Source organism: Vicugna pacos, chromosome 33 (assembly GCF_048564905.1).
Source record: "Vicugna pacos chromosome 33, VicPac4, whole genome shotgun sequence".
In the NCBI taxonomy this organism is placed as follows: domain Eukaryota; kingdom Metazoa; phylum Chordata; class Mammalia; order Artiodactyla; family Camelidae; genus Vicugna; species Vicugna pacos.
In genome coordinates, this window is record NC_133019.1 from 9,564,683 (window position 1) to 9,586,838 (window position 22,156).

At 41.4% G+C, this 22,156-nt stretch overlaps 1 protein-coding gene and 1 non-coding gene across 2 annotated transcripts in view; one reads left to right on the top strand and one right to left on the bottom strand.

Moving 5' to 3' along the window:
• TBCEL (tubulin folding cofactor E like) overlaps positions 1-3,225 on the bottom strand; it is a 56,905-nt gene extending 53,680 nt beyond the window's left edge. Inside the window, exon 1 of the mRNA XM_031670400.2 lies at positions 3,019-3,225. The gene's annotated coding sequence lies outside the window, so the exon portion shown is untranslated. The remainder of the gene's footprint in view (positions 1-3,018) is intronic.
• An 18,556-nt stretch (positions 3,226-21,781) lies between these two features.
• Positions 21,782-21,853, top strand: TRNAI-GAU (transfer RNA isoleucine (anticodon GAU)). Its single transcript has one exon. It is a non-coding gene; the product is annotated as a tRNA-Ile (tRNA).
• The last annotated feature ends 303 nt before the right edge of the window (positions 21,854-22,156 follow it).

The window sequence follows — 22,156 nt, forward strand, 5'->3', positions numbered from 1 at the left end:
AGAAATAAAAGCTAGGACATTGTAGTAGAGAAGGTGAAAAAGGGAAGAACAGTACCTCATAACCGTTTACCGCACGTAGGGCAAAGGCAACAATCGCAGCCAAGTGATTTCTTCACCCCTTAAGTCCAAACTCCATTACTATCAGTTTCGTGCTACTTTTTACAATGTTTTTTCTTATACAGCTAACGAGGCCCAAAACATATAATAGAGTTCACTGATTTTAAACACAGCCCATGACTAAGAGGTCAGCAGACAGGCCTCCGAGCAGCCAAAATACATGTCATATAGTTCATACACTAAAAAAAGTATTTATAATATATATAATATTTAATATATATTATATATATAAATGAAAGAACACCATTCAGAGCTACACAATCTAATTTTACACAAAGTTCTAACAAAGGTAAGCATCTACTTTCCAAACCCACAGCAGTCTGGAAGCAAAAATTAGAATGAGAAAAGAGCCAGCTATAGGTGGAAACACTTAAGAGTCTGAGGTTCAAGAGAAGAAATGAAAACTATAAAAAAGCACACACAATCACTCAGGGTAAATTCTCCACAACTGTTTATTGACAGGTACACATGATTCCCAGAAAAATGAAATTAATGAGAATCTTCCTTAATGTCCCAAACAGCTACCACAAAAAAGAAACCTTTTAAACATTCTTTAAAGCTAAATATTTTCAAACAAATATTTACCTGATTAAAGGGTAATTTTTAAAGGACAGCTGATACATGCCAGCATACCACTCTCCTCAGTAACCACAATATAGTCAATAAATAGTTAAAGGTAAGAAAGATTTATAACGCACAAAGCTTGAAGATAAGAAGAATGCTTTCACAAGGCATCTAAGCAAGAATGTGACCCCACTGGTGAACTTTAATTTGGGCAAGTCTTCCTGATGGGCCTCTGAATTCCACATTCCAAACTATATGAAGGCGTCACCAGCAAAAGTTACCACTATTACCTGGTCTTAAGTACATACCGTATAAATTTACCTACTGAAATTAGGCAACATCATTGGACACTCAACGCCCTGTAAGAACAGGTTGTGTGACAACTTTTTAAAAGACTTCAAACACGGCAGCACATGAAGGCCTCTTACTTTGTTCACTAATACTTATTAACATTTATTACAATACTATTCATCTAAACAGATGAAAACATCATTTTCATGGGAGGAATTAAGATGCCAACTAACTCAAAGTTATACTTAAGTTTATGATTAAGTTACTAAAGCCATGAACTTATACCTTTAATCATGGAGAAAAAGTATACTACTTACTAATTACTGAAATTAGAAAAATACGGGTTTCAGCTTGAGATTTTTTTAAATACCAGAAAAGCAAATAAGTGTATATTTATAATACTGTAACATTAAAGTAAAATTACGTTAAAGATGTAGGGATAAATCAACTAGAATGGAACTAGGCCTCTCATATTTCTCAGACACAAGCAAAGGATAGAGAAAATTAAAGCACACACTTATTTCAAAAATTTCATCAAATGATCAGACATTAAGGTATCAAATATTACGATTATGGTATAAAACACGAGTTAAATATGCTATGTTGTATGTGGACAAATGAAGCAGTCAGTTGCACCTGGCTGGTTCTGCCACCCCTCAGCACCACCATCCATCTTCTTATATAAAATCATCCTTGCGCTCTAGAAACATACAACATGAGGACACTAATGGATGCCAAAGCAATGTGCCTTGGAAGGAGTGTTTTTCAAACTGCAACGTGTGACCTACAAGCCAATTTAGTAGGTATCAGTCAGCATTTTTTTAATGACAGAGAATAGAACATAGTAAGAATGATTAGTATGCATCGTATGTAAAAAGGGTAAATAATACCTTGTAAAACTTTTCATTCCTATGCGGGTATGTATTAGATCATGATGTAAAATGTACCTATTACGGAGTATGACTCAAAAAAAGTTTGAAAGCTTATAGAAATCTAGGTCCAATGTCTCGGGACCCAAAGGCTGAATGTTTTCATTAGTTCTCAGCATCTACACATCATCTCTTTGCTCAAGATGGATTCTTGGAAACCAACTGAAGGGCTCCGGGGCAGCATGCAAAGAATGGGGACAAGCCTCGGCCAAGCCTGTATTTGGTCCTGAAAAAATTGCTAACTTCCCCAAACAACAGCCCTAGGCGGTGCCTACAAGCTTCTCGTAGCTTAGCAACCTTCAGAGTAGAGCTCCTCCTTCCTCCACTGACTATAAACACTTCTCTTCCAACCAACTTTCCTCAACTACAACTTCCAGGAGCACTGTCCCAAGAGAAGACGGTGTTAAATTTCTTTCTCGCTTCACCAATTCCCAGCATGTTTCCTAGAAGAGGACCCGAACTCTGTTGAGAATGCAGCTCCCACAGATCCTTACCTTCCTCCTCTCTCAGATCCCAGGATGGGGTACCCTCCTCCCAGCCCCCATCTTACTCCAATCGCCTCATTGTCAGCCAGGTATCTTGGGGGCGAAACGATTCTCCCCAAAGCCCTTATAAAACTACCGCGTCCTTTTACCAGCCCATTGGAAGGTGCAGGCCTAGTATCCCAAGAGCCTGGGAATGCCCTCCCGCTCCCTGGCCCACCAAACCTCCCTGGGGACATGTCCTCTATTTTTTTTTTTTTTTCTTTTTAATTCAGTGGTTCAGAGCCAAGTTTCCTATCTCCCCAGAAGCCCCAGCTCATCTCCATCTCCTACCAGCCAGGGGGCGTCTCCCCATCCCCCACGCCCCCGGGGGCGCAGTGAGAAGCCCGGATTCTCCCAGGAACTCAGGCTCCCCCAGACGCCCTCCTCCAGCCCGGGACTCACTCCCTCTCCCAGCCCAGGCCCTCCCGGCTCTGCCCCGGCCCAGGCCCGGCCCCATCCTCCCCTTCGCCCAAGCAGGCCTCGTCCCGCTCCGAGTTCTTCCCGCTGCGTCCTCGCACGGCGCCCCGGCTCCGGAGGGGAGCCCCTCGGGCCTCGAGAAGCCGGCGGAGCCGGCAGGCCCGGGCTCCACTCACCCCTCAGCCCGGGAGGCGGCGGAGCTGCTGCGGCGGCTCCTCGGGCTGCGCCTCTCCTCCCCCCTCCCGGCCGCCGCCGCCGTGGCCGCCGCTCAGCCTCCGGCCTGCTCCCGGCCGGCCCCGGACCGGCTCCGCTTCACCTCGTCCCCAACTCCGGCCGCCGGAGCCCAGTGTCCTGCATTGACCCGGAAGCAGCTTTCCCGGCCCAACAACAACACGTGACCCCGCCGCACGTGTCACGTCCGCTGCGTGAATGGGAGGGGGCGCCAGGAGGAGCGGGTCCTCCAGGACCAGGCTGGGGTTGCCATGGCGACGGGGATGTCTTTGCCGGCCTAGTCATCGCTAGAAGCACCTCATCTGCTCTCTTTCTTGCCCGTCATGAGGGGACAAGCTGGGTGCAAAGGAGGAGTACGTGTTGTCACATCTGAGTGGAATAGGGGCAGGTCACAGCAGAGCCTGGGCCTCCGAGAGGCTGCTGCTTTACAGAAAGGAGCATTAGCGGAACCTTTCCTGACTTACCTAGAATTTTGTCCCAATTCTGTCACTAATTTGCAGTGTGACCCTGATCAATTTACTTCCTATCTCTGGCTTGAGTGTCCTCATTGGCGAACCCTAGGCTGTAATCTAATATGATGCCAAGATGATTTTGCATTTGGTAGCATTCTGGCCTTTATTCTGTGTCTCCTGCGCAAGGCCTGGGGCATCCTAAGCTTTCAATGCTCCGACACCAATGTAGTAACAGCATCTTCCATTTATTGAGCCCCTTGTAGGCACCAGGCCCTGTCCGTATTCTAATTTTTACAACCTTCCCAAAGTAGATATTTTATGGAATTGAAAACTGAAGTTCATAGAGGTTGAGTGATCTGCCCAAGACCATCCAGTTAGTAAAAGTGACCAGGCTGAGATTTGAATCCAGGTCAGTCTGGCACCAAAGTCAAGTCTTCACATTATGTTTTGCTATTGCTCCAGCTCCATACACATTACACCTGACTGTTGGGCTGTGATTGCTTATGTACTTTTTCAACTATTTCTTTTGCAGGAACAGGCATGGAAGAAGGATGGTGCTGGCTGATCCGGAAGAGAATTCAGCCTTGTATGGTTATGCTCGCTGAAGAGCTGGGAGCTGACAAGGTCCACGTGCATAAGGTGTGTGTGCTTTTGTGCAGTGTGTCTCAGGGAGCAGGTGAGGGGTTGTGATGCACACACACATGTATTAATTAGTTCCTAGAGGCGGGGAAATAAACTTCTTTAGGGGTAACTTAGTGGCAGTTCTTAGGGACTTCTTTTATTTTATTTTGTTTTGACTTATCCCATAGATAGGGCTCAGGGGAGTTCCAGAGGGGTAAAAAAAAAGCCTGAAAAAGCTAGCTAAAGAAAATGCTCTGATGGGGAGAACATATAGCTCTGTGGTAGAGTGTGTGCTTAGCATGCTGGGTTCAATCATCAGTACCTCCATTAAAATAAACAAACAAACCTAATTACCTTCCCCCATCAAAAAATTTTTTAAAGAAAGAAAATGTTCTGAGGATCAAGGGGAGGGTGACCCAAGCAGTGTGGCTTCAGTTGCTGAGATGGAGGCCTTCCTCCTCCTCCTACAGAGAACAGAGCATCTTTCTGCCACCTTTGGATGAATGGCTTTGGAGGCATTAAGATTATTAGCATGACTGGTATCTAAAGTAGCCTCAGTGACAAGTACCATGAGAAGAGCTGAGTGAAATATGCACAGAGGACGAAGAACAAGGTGGATGCTGCATGGATAACTTAACTGATAGGCTGACTTGTGAGCTCAGGCACCCTTGGGGACACCCAGAAGTACTTAGGAAGTTAGATGTCCTGTGAGCAAGTAGGAAAAAAGGCAACAAATGTGGGTTATCCCTGTTAATAAATACTGTATACAAGATACATAAACACATATGTGAGTACTGTGTGTGACTGGGTGTTACAGTTACAGTCGGTCCTCCATACCCTGAGGTTCCATATTGGAGAATTCAACCAATTGCAGATAGAAAATATTTGGGAAAAAAAGAAAACTCCAGAAAGTTCCAAAAAGCAAAACTTGAATTTGCTGTGTGCAGCAACTATTTGTATGGCATTTACATTCACCTTGTATTTACAACTATTCACATAGCACTTAACATTGTATTAGATATTATAAGTAATCTAGAGATGATTTATGTGGGAGGATGTGTGTAAGTTATATGCAAATACTACACCATTTTATACAAGGGACTTGAGCATCTGTGAATTTTGGTATCCGCGAGAGTCCTGGAACAATCCCCTGAGGATACTAAGGGATGACTATATACACTTCTTATTTCTTGGAAATAGCCTTCAGTCATTTTTCTTTTGTTCCTTTTTTTTTTTTTTCCTCTGTGGTTAGATTTTTTTCATTTTATTTCTTGGTTCATTTCAATGACCTGAGAAGGGCTATTTCCTCTTTACAGATTTTCCAGGAACAGCAGATTTGGGGGATAAACTTCATTTCTGTTCTGTCTGGGTTTGGAAACAGGGTATCCTAAATTCTCCTCACTCCATCCGCTACTAAGTTAGTGCCCTCCTCTTTTCAGGGAGTTCCCAAAGCTGGCTGTTTTGTTCCTTTCTTTCCCCTTATAGAGAAAACTTCTAAAGACACGATCACTGTCTGGTCTATTTACAAAAGACAATCAGACTTATCTTTCTAAAACTCATGTGTGATCCTGTTATTCTCTGTCTGTTCTTATTCTATTCCTGCCTTGTTCAATCTGGTAGGCAGTAGCCACATGTGGTTATTTAAATTTAAATTAATTAAAACTGCATTTCCTGAGTCACATGACACTAGCCACATTTCAAGTGTTCAGTAGCCATATGTGGCCAGTGCTATCATATTGCACAGTGCCAGAATAGGCTATTTTCATCATTACAGAAAATTCCACTGGGCAGTGCTGCTGTACACCTTCAACCCCGCATGTACCTGTTCTAGAGGAATTTGCTCTGTGAAGCCCTTCCCTTGAGATATTCTTCTTCCACCTCCTTGAGACTGAAAATTATATGTAATTGCTTATTTTCTTGTTGTCTGCTTGTCAAGCATGTAAGCCTCAGCGAAGACAGGAGCTAGCCTATCTTGTTCACCATTGATTTCACATTCTCTCTAAAGGAGAGAGTGGACAGGGAAGTAAAATGAGAGGAAGTAACAGAAAGGCAAATTTCTGGTCATTTTATTAGAAATTGTTGGTAATTTGATTGTTTTGGCGTACAAACAGCAATTTCATATGGTTCAAGCTAATGAGGAAGAACTTTCGAAGAATTGGAGCTACTTCAGACAGTTCTAATAAGTTCCCTGTGGAAAAAAAAAAAGTTCCCTGTCATTGGGATAAGTTAGGCAAAGGAGGAATTGATTAGCACTACGTTTGAATAATTCCTGGATCAGTTGGACTGGTCTAATTCAGTCCAATTCTAAGATTCCAAGTCTGCGGTCCTCCAGCCAAGTCTTTAATTCAGGGTTGAATATGCTATAACAATAATCATAGCTACTTTCTGAGTTTTTATTTTGTGCCAAACACTTCTTGAGATATTTCACATAAACTATTTCCTTTAATTCTCACAACAATTTTTATGAAGGATGTTTGACTTATCTGTTGAAGCCATTTTGACCTAGAGTGTTTTATATGAAAAGTTTTAAATTACAGATTCAATTTATTTCATAATTAAGCATAATTCAAAATTTCCTACTCTTCCTGCATTAGTTGTAGTAAGTTGTATTTTTTCAGGAATTTGATCACTCCATCTAAGTTTTCAAATGTATTATAGCATAAAGTTGTTCATAATATCCCATTATCTTTGTCAGAGCTACAGGATCTGCAGTGATATTTCATTTTTATTCAAGAAATGAAATTGATAAACCTTTAGCTGGTTTGACTAAGTAAAAAGAGTGAAGACACAAATAACTAAAATCAGAAATGAAAGAGGAGTTATTACAACTGATACTAGAGAAATACCTAGGACCATAAAAGAGTACTGTGAGCAATTATGTGCCAACAAATGGAATGAATTTATCCAAAAAGTGAATAAATTCCTAGAAATATACAACCTACCAAGGGTTCATGAATAAATAGAAAATCTGAACAGACCAATAAGGAAATTGAATCACTAATCAAAAACTTCCCAACACAAAAAGCCCAGGACTACATTGTTTCATTGTTGAATTCTACCACTTAAAGAAGAATGAATACCAATCCTTCTCAAAATGCTTCCCAAAAATTGAAGAGGAGAGAGAACCCCCAAACTTATTTTATGGGGCCAGGACTATCCCAGTACGAAAGCCAGTTAAGGATACTACAAGAAAAGAAAACTATAGGTCAATATCCATGCTGGTTATAGATGCAAAAACTCTCAACAAAATATTAGCAAACTGGATTCAGCAACACATTAAAAGGATCACACACCATGCTCAAGTGAGATTTATCCCTGGGATACAAGGATGGTTCAACATATGCAAATCAATAAATGTGATTAATAGATTAATAGAATAAAAGATAAAAATAATATGATCATCTCAATAAATGCAAAAAAAAACCATTTGACAAAATACGACATCCTTCATTGTGAAAGTCCTCAACAAATGGGGTATAGAAGGAACATACCTCAATGTAATAAGTAAATATAATAAAGTAAATAAATAATATGACATACCCACAGCTAACATCATACTCAACAGTGAATGGTTGAAAGCTTTTCCTCTAAGATCAAGGAAGAGACAAGAGTGCCCATTCTCTTATTCAACATAGTACTGGAAGTCCTAGCCAGAAAAATCACTCAAAATAAAGAAAGGCAACAAAATTGGAAAGGAAGAAGTAGAATTGTCATTAATGTCGATGATGTGATCTTGTACATAGAAAATTCTAAGACTCAGACAAAAGGCTGTTGGAACTAATTAACGAATTCAGGAACATTGCAGGATATAAAATCATACCAAAACCAGCTGCATTTCTATATGTTAACAATGAAATACCTGAAAAGAAGTGAAGAAAACTATCCCATTCACAATAGCACCAAAAAGAATATAATGTTTAGAAACAAATTCAACCAAGGAAGTGAAAGATCCGTACAATGGAAACTACATTAATTGATCTTTTAAATGTTAAACCAGCCTTGCATATCTGGAATAAACCCCACTTCATTGTAGTGTGTAATTCTTTTTGTACATTGTTGGGTTTGATTTCCTAACATTTTGTTGAGGGTTTTTGCATCCATGTTCATGAGAGATATTGGTATTTTTACTAATCTCTGACCTAGTCAAGAAATAGTGTGAATAGATACAGGAACTTGAGAGAATTTTAGATCATCTTATGCTTAATAATAGTAGCTAAACATGCAATGTCCTCTTGCTAGAACCAGATATTCTTCTTAGCTTTTCATGCACTTACTCGTTTAGTTTCTAAGGGAAAATTGTATGCAAATTCAAGTCATTTTTCTCCAGTAAGGGTTAATCATTTAAAAGAGGAATCTCTAAAACTGACATACATCACAGTATAGCATTCAGTAACTAGCTCAAGAGTTGGCCATGGTACTTACTCAACAAAATGTGTGGAATAAGTGAATTAATGAGTAATATTGGAACCTAGTTCAACTACTAATTGTATTATTGAATTATGCTTTAGAAAACCACTTGCAGACTCAATTGAGGATGCATAAGAACATTTAATCAGCGGTTCTGAGACATGTTTTAAATGCAGGCTTGACAGAAAGCAGCTGGTTGGCTACCCTGTTCTCTATTCTCTGTAAACATTTAACTCAGCAAAGTTGTATCCCAGTGAGCATTGCTCCCAAGCCAGAAACTTGTCATAGGTAAACTTGGCTTTCCATTAAGATTAAATATTGCTCACAGATATCCATCTGTTTTGGAAGGTTTAGTTGCTCACCTGCCTCTGGAGACTCCATTGAACTCTGTGAATATGTCATTTAAAAAAATTGTACCAGTTTTGAAATAACACTGAGTACAAATCAATATATTGTACATAATGTTAATCCAAAAGATTCAGCCAACTATTGAGGCACTGGGGAGATAATCCTCTCCAACAAAAAATTTTCCTGTTATGTTATTTCCTGATTTATTTGTTAGAATTTTAGAGCCATTTTTATCTAAAACTCTTCAAGCTACTCCCATATGACTTATTTAAACCTGCCTCTTCTCACGTAAAATTGTAAATGAGGGAAGTAAGGTAGACAACAGAAAGGGAAAAGTAAATGAGAAAAAGAAAGGTTCAGGAGGGACTTTGCAAGAGCAGGTCACATTATTCCATACATTTTACGTGAATTGGTTGCACAGCAATACACATCACCTCAGTGCAAGTAGACTGGCTTTCCACAAAACTAAAGATCTCTCCTTATTTAATGACCGGATTCACTGATTCTGTGGTAGTTTTAAAATGTGCCACAAGTTCTTTGGCCCTCCTTCCACTGAGTGGTGGGGTCCTGTGTCCTCTCTCCTTGGACCAGGATGGGCTTTGTGACTGCCTCCATCAGTGGAGTGAAATGCCATGTACTGCTCTCTTGTTCTCTTGAGTTACATGTGGTTATATATACACACATACACTCATATATAAAAACATATATATATATGTTCAGCATATGTATGTATGTGTATATATTTGGTATTTAAGTACATCAAATACACAATGGGGAAAAGGGAAGTGAACAGTTGGTGAGATGGCTGTGGCAGGACAAGCCTCAAGAATTTACAGAATCCCAGTCCCTGGCCCAACACTCTCTCCACTCACAGACTTAAACCTTTCAACTTTGCCGAGGATACATAAATGGATCGTTGAAGTCGTGTGAGGGGTGATGTATATTTTCCATCTGCTCATTATTGTCCACTGTGCACCAGCCATTGTAGTGGGTGCTATACAGGTTAGACTCCGTGGTCTGTCCGTTTACTCACCCCCTTGCAAATATCCCCAACTACAGTGCCCATTTTCCCTCTGTCCTTCTTGCCTGGCAAACCCGAGGATGGACCTGACAGTGCCAGTTCTGGAGAAGGTGAGTACCGCTCGAGAAGATCACGAAACGGAGCTGACCGATGTACTTTATTTCTAACAACTAACAAGCACTCAGTACTGCCCTCCCATCTTGCTGAGTTTTTCTAATTTCCCACTCCTTAAGATTCCTTTCTCTCTCTTTAAACTGCCTGTATCCCCATCTCCCTTCCTGCCGAGCAGATGACCTCACTTTGGACTTCATTAAAAAAAACAAACACCATCAGAGTGAACTCACTTATCTTCCTACATCTTCCCTAAAAGTCAGCCTGCACCTGCCCCCATTTCTTCTGCTGCTGATGGAGACCGCATCCTTCCACCTGCCAAAGACCGGGTCCTCTCTTTGTGTTCTGGATTTCTTCTGCTCTCACCCACTCAAGGTCCTCCACCCTTTGGTTTTCCTCTTCTTGCCCTGCTTCATGGGTCTCTTCTCTACTGGATCATTTGCATCAGAACAAAGACATGCTCCGGCATTTCCCATCTTCTTGACTTCACATTCTGTACCCTTCCCCCTTCTGCTCTATTTCTCTGCCCCTCTTCTCAGCAAAATGTCTTTAAAATAGTTGCTACACGTGCTGTCTCTGCTTCTCTAACCAGTCACTCTTCGGTTTACTGCAACCTGGATTCTTTTTCCACCGCTCTCTGCTGACACCATCCTTGTGAGGATCACCAATGGATAGTTCTCTTTTCATTTTAAATTCACAGTAGCATTTGGTTCACTTAACCTCCCCTTTCTTTTTGGCCTCTGGATCATCATTTGGTTTTCCTCCTTCACACTGACTGCTCCGTCTTAGTCTCCTTGACTAGTTTATCCTCCTCTCCCCTACCTCCCAATGTTAGAGTCTCCTAGGGTTTATTTCCAAGGCCTGTTCCTTCCTCTCCCTATCTAGTCTCTCCCTAGGTCAAGTCATCTAAATAACATCTCCATGCTGATAAACTCTAAATCACCAGGCCAGACGTCTCTGAGCCCCTAGACCTGCATACCCAGCTGCCTTTTTGATATTTCCGTGTAGGCCATCCTTAGATGCCTCAACTTTAACATGACCAGAGGAAATGCAGTCTCCTTCCTGCATCCCTCCCAATTGGTCTTCCCCATCTTAGCACCACCTTCTATACCAATTGCTAAAGCCAGTAACATGGGATTCATTCTTGACTCTACCAAATACTATCCACCTCCAAAATATACTTATCTCTGCCTCCACAGATACCCAGCTCAGACAGACAATCTATAAATATTTGTTTAACAAACCAACCAATAAGGGAGAGGTTTGTGTTCACCCACTTGATAAACTCTGGAACAGGTTGCAGGGAGTCTTATGGTATGAAACGTTGATGTTCTTGTTGCTAATAGGTTAAGAAGACACTGGAATTAAAGTATACTAAAAAAAAAAATAAAGTGAGGGAAAGATTTCCCCAGTTTCCAGGAAAGGAGGGAAACTTGCCTGGAGGTAAAGAAGATTCAAGGTGCCTAGATCATCTTGAGTCACTACTACATCGTGCTGTTGTGGGAAGAGATGCTTACATGGGGTAGGTATCAAACCCCTCTAGGTTATACATTCGGAACTTTCCTCAACTTTCTTCACAGAAGAATTAGTGAACTCAGAGAGTGAGGCAACACTTTGGGGAGGCTATTTAAAGAACGGTAGCATCTTAAGAAGGAAAGCAGTTCTGAAGTACGTAGCATGGAGGTTAATGGCAGCAGTAAAGCAGCAGGGAAACTTTATAAGCCACTGAGCAGCATGAGCTGGGACCCTGCCAGTGAAAGAAGGTCTAGTAAAGGTGAGTTGCAAGTCCTCATGCACCCAAGTTGCAGCAGGTGTTTTTAAACACACATAAATTCACACACACACACACAGCTTTTGTCAAAAATGTCTGCAAAGAGCCACATCCTATACTACCCTCTTGGGAAGTCACTGTAATTATTTGCATTATAAATGCTCCAATAAATTTGCAGCAGAGAAAATAATTTAACTTCATGCAGCATGCTCCAAGCATGTTTGGCCTCGGAGCCCTCTGTCATGAAATACTTTATAACATGTCACTGAACCCAACTGTTCACAAAACAGAGGGTCACAAGGAGACAATGTTTCCTTAGCCATGGACTCAGATTCCGGGGGTCCTGGAGAGATATTTACAAGGGGTCTGCAAAATCTCCATGTGCATCCTACCCTGAGTAAACCACAGTTCGCAAATACACATGCTGCTTTTAAAAAATGTGTCAATATCTGCAACTTTAAAAAATACTAATTCTCAATTGCTCAATACTAACTGTATAACTGTGACCCTGTTGTATAGGAGCATGAAGAATATTTTCTCATTAAAAAGGGATTTTTAAAAGTAAAATTTTGTGAATCAGCCATCCTTAAAATGATTTTGATCCTATAAATAATAATGGCTAATATCTTTTGGTGCTTAATATTCAGGTGTACTGTACTGAATGCTTCATAAAGATTGCCTCACTGAATCCTTACAGCAGTCCTGTGAGGTAGGTAGCCTTATTATCATTCTCATTGTGTAGTTGAGAAAAATGAGGCTTCGTGCAGTAAAGTGCAGGAATCCACTGAGAGGCACACGATAGAAAGCAGTAGGGTTGGGATTTCAACCCGGGAGCCCAACTCCAGAGCTTACACCTTAACCATCAGGCTGTCACCCCGCATCAGGACAGCATGTCCGGAAGGGAACGAATAAGGCTCAAGCCACGTGTTTTGAGCTTTTGCAGGGAAGAATGGAGATTTCTATGTTTTATGGCTGCTAATTCTGTTCCTGTATGTCCCTGAGAAACTTCTCCACAGACCTGTCTTGTGCAAGACCACACTTTCCCCTTCTCTTCATTAATTCTGCAATTTAAAATGAAGGGATGAAATTCAGCATTTTTGTGGGACACGAAGGCAGGAAAGAAGGGACTTTTCCTCACCTCTCTTTTCGACTGAAAAATTAACACTTTTCCCTCATGAAATTACACCCATCTCCCCAGCATCTCACCAGGATTTGGCCCAGAAAGAAATGAAAAAAGCAAATTTTGACAGAATTATCAAGAGAGCTATGATGCAAACAGCCCTGGGACAGGGAGGGCAGCCTCCAGGTACTTTTCCTAAAAGAGGGAACTCTGCGTGGTTCAGAACTGAGGCCTGTCATCTCGCTTTTGATAAAGTGCTGACTTGCGCACACTCTTCTCAGGCAGAGACAAGGCATGTGATTTGAGTGAGTTAAGCTGTACCTTTGAACCTCTGGCAAGGCTTAATATATATACTTTTTTAAAAGCCAACACATCAGAGAGCAAAAGGAAGGCAAAAAAAAAAAAAGTGTAATGGTGGCCCTTCGTGCTTAAAGATGACAGTGATGGCAGAAGTGTGAGTCCTGGACTCTCTGCCCCATCAATTCCCTGCTGAGTGTCTCAGGTTGGCCCTGCTTTTGTCTTTCTTTCGGCATACAGAACAGATTTTTGCTTACACATAAGCAGTACCACCCATCTCACATAGCGTCCCACCAGGAAAATGGAAACTCAAATTGCTTTCCTGAACTGTTTTTCTCTTAGCAAGTTATTTTCCAGAGTTTTCCCAGCATGTCTCAAGCAGCACTTTAATACTTCAGCTCCCGAGGTGCAACGGTATATTATGAATGATGTATTGGGGAAAACACTTATTTAGGCTCTAGGTGGGAGTTAATAATTTAACTGCCTTTATCAGAGCAGCATTTCGACATGCGTGCATGAAGTTTCCATGGGAGAAAACCAAACTTCAGGCTAATCTACTTTACACCAATCTTTAGGCCGCCCGGAGTGACAATACTTGGTGTAATTTCTTTTATAGCTCAGCATGGAGCAGTGTGTCGCACAGAGGTAAGTGTATAGCTATGAATGTTCTTCCAGCTAAATGCAGGGGCAGGAAGTAAGATGACTCCAACGTGAGGCTTAAAAAATGCACACAGTGATGATGTGCAGCTTACAGTTGGGCCTCTAATTGAGCTTTCCAGATATTCATTCCAAAAAGGAAAGGAACCTTGTCAGTTCACAGCCTCTAAAGGCTAAAATCAAATACCCAAGAGATTTTTTTTTTAAACTGTTTTTGGCACCAAGATCAGATAGGGCTCCTTCCCTAGAGGCCGAGTTTAATGGACGCTGTTCAATGCAGTGAACATCAGCCTCTACGAAGTTCTTTACAACAGAGTTAGTGAGGTTCATTGGGCTGTTTCTCATACAGACCTTCTATCTCAGCTAATAGCGTCTCACTGACGGGTAGTTCTTTAAGAATGATTCTTCAGGGACCCAGGAGAGTCTATCTCATCAGCTCTCTGCTGATCAATAATGTGAAACCAGAAATTGGAACCAGAAAATTCATATTAATAAAATATACTGGCTGGTTATCATCTGCGTGCAGGAAGTTAGATTTTGCCACTAAGTGCTTTACTGACTTAAATTTTGATTAGCCTGAAGTCTCCTATGCCTTTCCCACCAGTGTAGGGCATGTGAGGAGGATGTGGCTGATGGAAGTGCACAGCAGCCTCCTGAAAAAGTGTCACCACCACTGCCACCACCATCATCAGCACAAACTCTTCCGTTTCTTGGGCCCTTCTTATTTACCAAGCATGTGCATCTGCACTTTACATGTATGATCTCTGTAGTCCTCTCAGCAACACTGCAAGAGGTTTTATATTACAAAGAAAAAAAGGCAGTGGAGATTATAACCATTAAATGAATAGCTCAAAGCACCATCAGCTCATAGGCAGAATTTGACTCCAGTTCTGACTTTCTATCATCCCATACCACCCCTAGATTTCTACCATTAATTAAGAGGTCCCCCCAACCACCAATTTCTTGTAAACCCTTTCTATTTTGTATGACTACCTTCCAAATAAGCACATAAGACTGAAAATCATTTGAAGACAGAAATCAATCACTCTGTTGCTCTTTTGAGCAGATTTAATACTCTACTGGAGAGAGAGAATGGGAGGCAAGGATAGAAGTACTTCTGGATCCTTTTACTGGTAGCAACAGTGCAATCTGAGTTCTTGGACAGTCTTGATTCTTACTGACTAACACATTCTCATTAAAAACCGCTTATCTGCATTCCTTTAACGAGGTCGCTGCCCCTTTTATGCATCTGTGATAGGGAGATGCTCTCTGGTTTTGCTTTCCTGCTTGCATCTGTTTTGTTTCATCAGTACACACCAAGACCACGCCGGCGCCAGTACCGGCAGCCCTCTGTATGTTGCAGATGCTCTCAAACCACGAGACCTTAGGAAGAAGCATCTTTGTTGGCATTAGATCAGCAGTTCAGCCTCCCAAAATATCTGAGACCATGTCCATAGAATTAAGAGTATTGTTTTGAAAGAATGGTTGAGCGAGTGTTTTTGTGGTCGATGATTCAACTTAGCAGAGTTGAAAGACATAGAAAGACAGCATAGTTCACCTGAGATCTGGGGGTTTTCACTCACAATATTATATTATAAAGACTTATCCGTATGGAAATACATAGAGGTGGTACATTCACTTTTATGACTGTGAATTGTTCCATAGTATCGATTAAATCAAAAATTTAAAAATCTGTCCCTTTATTGGTGGACATTTATATTTCCTAGTTTTTTTTTTTTAAACAATCTGGTTTGTTTTGCTGTTACAAACTGCAGGGAATATTCTTGTTCATGTCTACATGTGAACATTTGTAAGAATTTTTCTAGAGTATACGCCAAGATGTGAAATGACTCATAGAGTATTCCTCATCTTTACATTTACTAGATATTGCCAGTTTCTTCTCCAGTTTACACTCCTATCAGCAGTGCATGTATGAGGCTTCTTTTTAACCCAGCATCCTCCCCAGCCCTTGGTATTATCGGATTTTTAGTCATTTATTTTGCCTTCTTGATAGATATGAGATATTATTTTACTGCTGTTTGGAAGATCTCCAAGTGTTTGAAAAATAACTGCCTTGGTAGCTCTATGAAAACATAGCCTTGTTCTAAATGTAGTGGACGATAAATGGGAAGAATTTATTCAGTGAGGTTCAAACGACTGTGGCCAAGGAGATGAGTTGCTGCTGGTGCTTTGAACAATTGTACTTAAAACAAAAACGTTGCTGATATTCATATTTTGACAAATTGTAAAAAGGTCTTCTCCTTTCTTTTCCTCTACTACTTACCTTTTTACCTTTTTCCGTCCAGATTAAATTATGAATTTAGTGCCACCAATAAATAAATAAGTCAAGAGTGACCCCTATCTGCACGGGGAAAGTAGCTGCTTAGAAATTTGGAGACTGACTTTAGACAGTGGCCTGAACGTCCTTTGACATGCTTTAAGGTGTTCTACATGCTTGGAGTGGGGCGGAGTCGGGTGGGATGGGGTGGGGTGGGGGATTTGGCCTCTGCCACCCAGATGCAGGCTGGAAACTGGGTAAGGAGGTGTCTAGGAAAAGGCTCCTGTGAGGACAGACTGGCTCTGGGAAGCGGCCACAACTCCAGAGCCTGGTTAACTAGTTGCCTCTTACTCCATGTGTATTTTCCCTTTGTTATCTCAAGGCTTTAGTTGTCTTGTCTCATCATTTTAGCCTTGTTGCAGCTGTGCAGCAAGGAATTAAGGAGAGAGTCCTACGTCCCCTTGAGTCTTATCTGTGAAAAAGCAAAAGTGGCCACAGAGACAGAGGTGACAGCAGTGGTAATTGGTGACAAGACTCCAAACCGCAGGTGAGTCCTGAGGGGACAGAAATCTGGTTATCAATCTAGTCTCTTCATTTCAGTCTTGGGAGGTTTTAAGGGAGACCGTGGGGTTTCTTACACTTAGAATTTCCCACCTAGGTTGCTGGGGCAGGCGACGCTGGCTGACCCAGTTGTCAAATAAGCCCCCGTTTCCTTAATTCCCAGGGAGTCGGCATGCTGTCCCAGAAAGAGAATGGTCTTCGAAGCTGGCAAGCTTGAGTTCACGTCCGTGTGGGGAGAGGTTTGTGAACCTGAGCAAATTACTTCAACTCCCTGAGCCTCCAGCTCTTCAGCTCTGAAATGAGGGTTAAAAAAGACTACCTCAGAGAGTTGAAATAAGGATTAAATATAATTTAAGTGACAGTACCTAGTGTCATGCCGGGGATGCAACAGACACGAAAGAAACACTAGTTCCCTTCTCTCCCTGTCCCTCCCCACCCCCACCCCCACCCCATGTCTCCGGGACCAGCTTTCCCACAGACCCAGTGTCTCCAGAAACCCTGGGATCCTTGGAGGCAGGAACCTCCATAACCTTCAGAGAAGCTGACCTCCCCCGGATCTTGTCTCTGCTATTGGGTAACGATTGACCTAACTCAGTATTACACCTCCTTAACCCAAAGAAACCACTCTGTTGACACTTGCAGGTACCACAGCAGGTTTACGGGGCACATGCGGTGTTCGAGGACAGCTGGACTCCTTCCTGCAGCAGTTAACACTAACCTCCAGATCATACCACTTACCTTCAGGGCAAGCCTTGGTGTTCAGCCTTGGAGGGAATGGATTTTTCCCTCAAAGCCCCTGCAGAATAATCACCGTCCTTACTGCCTTTAAGGCAAGTGCCTCTCCTCACTGTTGGAAGAAGTTTAGGACCAACAGATGGGATTATGATTATCTGTGACAGTCTTCGGTATTAAATTAAAACGCTTTCGATTGTTGGTGGCTGGCTTAGGTGGCTGTCTATGGAACCTTTCATCTCTTTCATCACCTTTCAGAGTCACCCCTGCCACGGCATTCTCCAGGAAGAAGGCGGCCTCTGATAAGAAATTCGAATGGGGTCTCAGCTGTGTGCTTGCCCGTGGGGCGCTCAGCTGGCTGGAAGCATCCTTCCCTCTGACACAACAGCTCCTTACTGACAGTCTCACTCGAGAAACTGAAGATCAAGCAAGTTTAATCTCTGACCCCCGCGCTGGCCACCTAGCAGGGATCTGTCTTTAGGGCGAGGGGCATCTGAAAGTAATTCATGTTGTCATCACAGTGTTTCTCTCCACAGGAGGCTGTCGGCTGCATGGGGCTATCCATCTGACATACCCTCTAGCTCCGCACGGAGACTAAAATACCATTTAAATCTTATTTCAACATTTCTCAAATCAGGTGGGTATTACCAAGCATGAAGTCATCATCTAAAAACTCAGTTTTTTTAGAGAGTTAATTCTCTGGGAAAAAATACGAAAGAACATCTCCTCCTGCTTACTCTGAAATTTGCTTTTTTCCAATTGTGTGCTTATTGTGTCTTTCTTAAGCTTTAGAGATTAGGCTTCCATTTCTCACCTAGACTCCAATTTGCCCATAAATCTCTTCATTTTGTTTATTTTAAATGTTCTGGCCAACTTCATGGTTTAATAATGAGAAATAAAATTGGAGCCTTAATGACTCATAAGGAGGGAATTTTCTTTTCATTGGGAATTAAAAGAGCTGTCGAAGGGGCAGGCATCCTGTCAGACCAGCTGTCACAGCCTGAGCTGAAGCACGCCAAATGCGACTTGAGGTTACACACTTCTTTGTACCCAGGGTAATTCTCCAATACGATTACGTGACAATCCTCCAGATCCAGCCCTACTTACATCCACCTGATTGCTATGCCCCTATTGATTAGCTGCAGACTGCTCACTGAATTCAGGCCATCCGAGAAGGCCCCCAGTGCCCGGAGTGTCCCTCGCACGGTGCCCGTCGGAGCCAGGGCAGGCTCCCGACTGCAGAGGGCTTCAGCACAAGTGTGTAAAGGGGGCCCTGAGAACACGGTTATCAGATGACGAGGTAGGAGGGAGTACAGTTTCAGCACTTCCACCCGAGCAGACTTGAACTTAAAAGAGAGAGAGAGAACTCGAAAAAAAAGTTCTAAAACCCTTTTCTCATAAGTGTAGCACTGGAGAAAGGTATCCACAGCATGGTTGTGTAGCCTAGAATTCCCTCTGGCCCCAGGGCTGCGAGGAAACCCTAGCTGGGGAGCTCCTCTTGTGCAGAGAGCCGGGCCCTGGTTTCTTTTGTATAGAATGTCACAGGTCCTCTGAGACAGGTGATTGGAGAGGCCACTTGGCACTGGGCGGAATAATGGGAACCAGCTGGAGACAGACCAATCCTTTCTATCGGGGCCTATGGGATGGTTAGAAAAAAATCAACTCAGATTCTCCCACCCTAGTTTACCACCCTTCAGGCATGCCCCAGGCCATCTTTCCTCACCGAACAGCACTTCTTCCTAAAGAAGTATCTTGCAGCTACTCATTTAGCTTTTTTTTTGTTAGAATATGAAAAGGAATATATGTATGTATATGTATGACTAAACATTTGTGATGCACACGAGAAACTGACACAATATTGCAATTTTTAAAATATATTTTTATTGAAGTACAGTCAGTTTACAATGTTGTGTCAGTTTCTGGTGCACAGCACAATACTTCAGTCATATAGGAACATACATATGTTTATTTTCATGTTCTTTTTAACCATAAGTTACTACAAGATATTAAATATAGTTTTATGTGCTATACTGTATAAACTTGTTGTTTATCTGTATTATATATAGTAGTTAGTATCTGCGAAATCTCAAACTCCCAGTTATCACTTCCCACCCCTTTCCCCCCCGCCCCCGTAACCATAGTCTGTTTTCTATGTCTGTGAGTCTGTTTCTGTTTTGTAAATAAGTTTGTTTTAATCATATATTGATTTACGTTAGAATGCTTTGTGCAGTCAGACTTTTAACAGAGACTGTAAATGCCTTGAGGGTGGAGAACCTTGTTTTATATTTTTTGTTCATTCGTTTTATTGATTGATAAATGAGTCAGCAATTAATCTGCTCATTATTCCAGAACCTACTATGCTGAGAGCACTGTGCAAGGTGTCCTTCTGGGGACTCAGGGACTGCAGAGAAGAGTGGTACCTAATTTCTGCCTTCTACCAGCTCAGAATCTTGTTGGGTAAGCTCAAAGTGCACGAGGAGAAAGTTAGATAACAACGCAGTAACGCAGTAAGATCACTGTGAATCAAACACAGAAATGACTGGAAGTCAAAATTTTAATAACGTGTCTTTAGATATTGACTTTTGGGATGGCTTTTATGTCTACTTTTCAGATTTTTCAATTTCCTATAATGCGTGTGTGTTAATTTATTAATTATACACAACTAAACTTTCAAGTATGAGTTAAGTAGCAACACAGTAACAGCAATGTCACAAAATCAGATTAAGACTCTGGGTCAAATGAATGACCCAGAAAGTAAATTGCTTCCGTTTTAAATGCTTTGTTTCTCTGTCCTTCAGTATCTAGACAGAATAGATGTTGAAAGAACTTTTTTGACTACATAATCATAAATTCTTGCTGAATATAAAGTTTGTTGATTATGTCTTCCTTGCTATGTCTTTTGTAATCCTATCCTTCATTATTAAATAAATCTCTTCTGCTATCTTGTAACTGTGTGTCATATCTCTTCAACAAGATAATAATGTTTCATGCTATATATTATTCCCCCTTGCATTATAGTTATGTATATCTGTCTCCTCTTTTAAATGACACTTTGAAGGCTGACCCCATGTCTGACAATCATAGGACCTCAAGGTTGAAATGAAAAGGACTTAACTAAAAATAGTAAAGACTTTGAAGCCGGACAGCTGTGTTCAAATCCTAGTTCCACCACTGACCTCTAAATTGCTGCCGGCCAAGAAAAATAGTTTCCTTTTCTGTAAAAGGAGGTAAATAATGTCTCTGTGTTGTGAATATAAAAATACCAACTATAAAACATACACTTCCCACAAAATATAAGAATCCTCTCTGATCGCCTTAATTTTTTAGGGTGTCTCTGATATCATTAACTCGCATACTTACAGTAATAGGGAACTCACTGCTTTGTTTAAAGTCTTTCCTTTTATTGATCTGTATTCTGTATCTCAGCAATATACAGAGTTCTAAGGGCTACGGAGCATAAAAATTCCATTGCCTTTTCCACATGACCTTGTCCATCTTCATGTCCCTCAGCTGCATCCACAAACCTCCCTGCCTCTCCGCCAGTGCAAACATAGCATTTCATAAAGTTTTATTGGTTTGAGTGGTTAGAGTTACCTCTTTGGTCACGATGGTTTGGGTATAATTGTAATGGTAGAGCATGAATTAAAACGGAGTAACCAACGACTGGAGGGTCCTCCCAGATTTACAACTTCTAGCTCTTTGGGGCTTTATGTGTAATTTTCCTCATTTCCATTGTTATCTCTGATCGCTGAACAGAACTCTCTCTGGAGTCAAAAACAGCAGCTGTATGTTTATATCAACAAAATGACCGTTCTGGTTCACTGACGTGCGCTGTATTAAAACCATCAACACTCATTGCTGTTAATAATAAGAAACATCATCAGAGAACCCAATAAAAACTCTTCTAGTAAAATTCCATCTCTTGAGTAATATACACAGCATCTCTGATGACCTCTGAGCATTTATGGTGGCAGATTATTTCGAAAGCTAATGCAAAATATTAGGGGCGAACAAAGTTACAGAATTAGAGTGATTTGTCTGTTTCAACAACCAAAAGCAAGATTCCTAGCCAATAAAAATGGGAGCTCAAGATTTGCAGATACTAACTAATACATATATAAAATAGATGAACAAGTTCATACTGTAAAGCGCAGGAAACTATATTCAATATCTTGTCTTAACTTATGTTGAAAAAGAATATGAAAATGAATATATGTTTGTTCATGTATGACTGAAGCATTGTGCTGTGCACCAGAAACTGACACAACATTGTAAACTGACTGTACTTCAATAAAAATATATGTGTATAAAAAATAAATAAATAGGGTGGGGGGAGGTATAGCTCAGTGGTAGAGCACATGCTTGATATGCATGAGGTCCTGGGTTCAATCCCCAGTACCCTCATTTTAAAAAGTTAATAAAGTTGGTTATGGTTGTAACAATAATAATAATAATAATAAAGAATCAAAGCAGAACCCTGCCTGTGTTCTCTCCTTTCTGGAGGAAACCCCCAGATGGGATCAGGCGATGGGATGCGATGGAAGATACCCGGACAAAAGAGACAGAACGGGGTTTGAATCTTTGTCTTTCACGAGGAGGCTTTCTCTCTCCCTGGCTGTGGAACTTTGGACCTGTTATTTAATTTTCAGAAGCCTTCATTTTCTCTCCTGAGAATAGTGATATTTAATTCAGAGGGCTATCACAAGG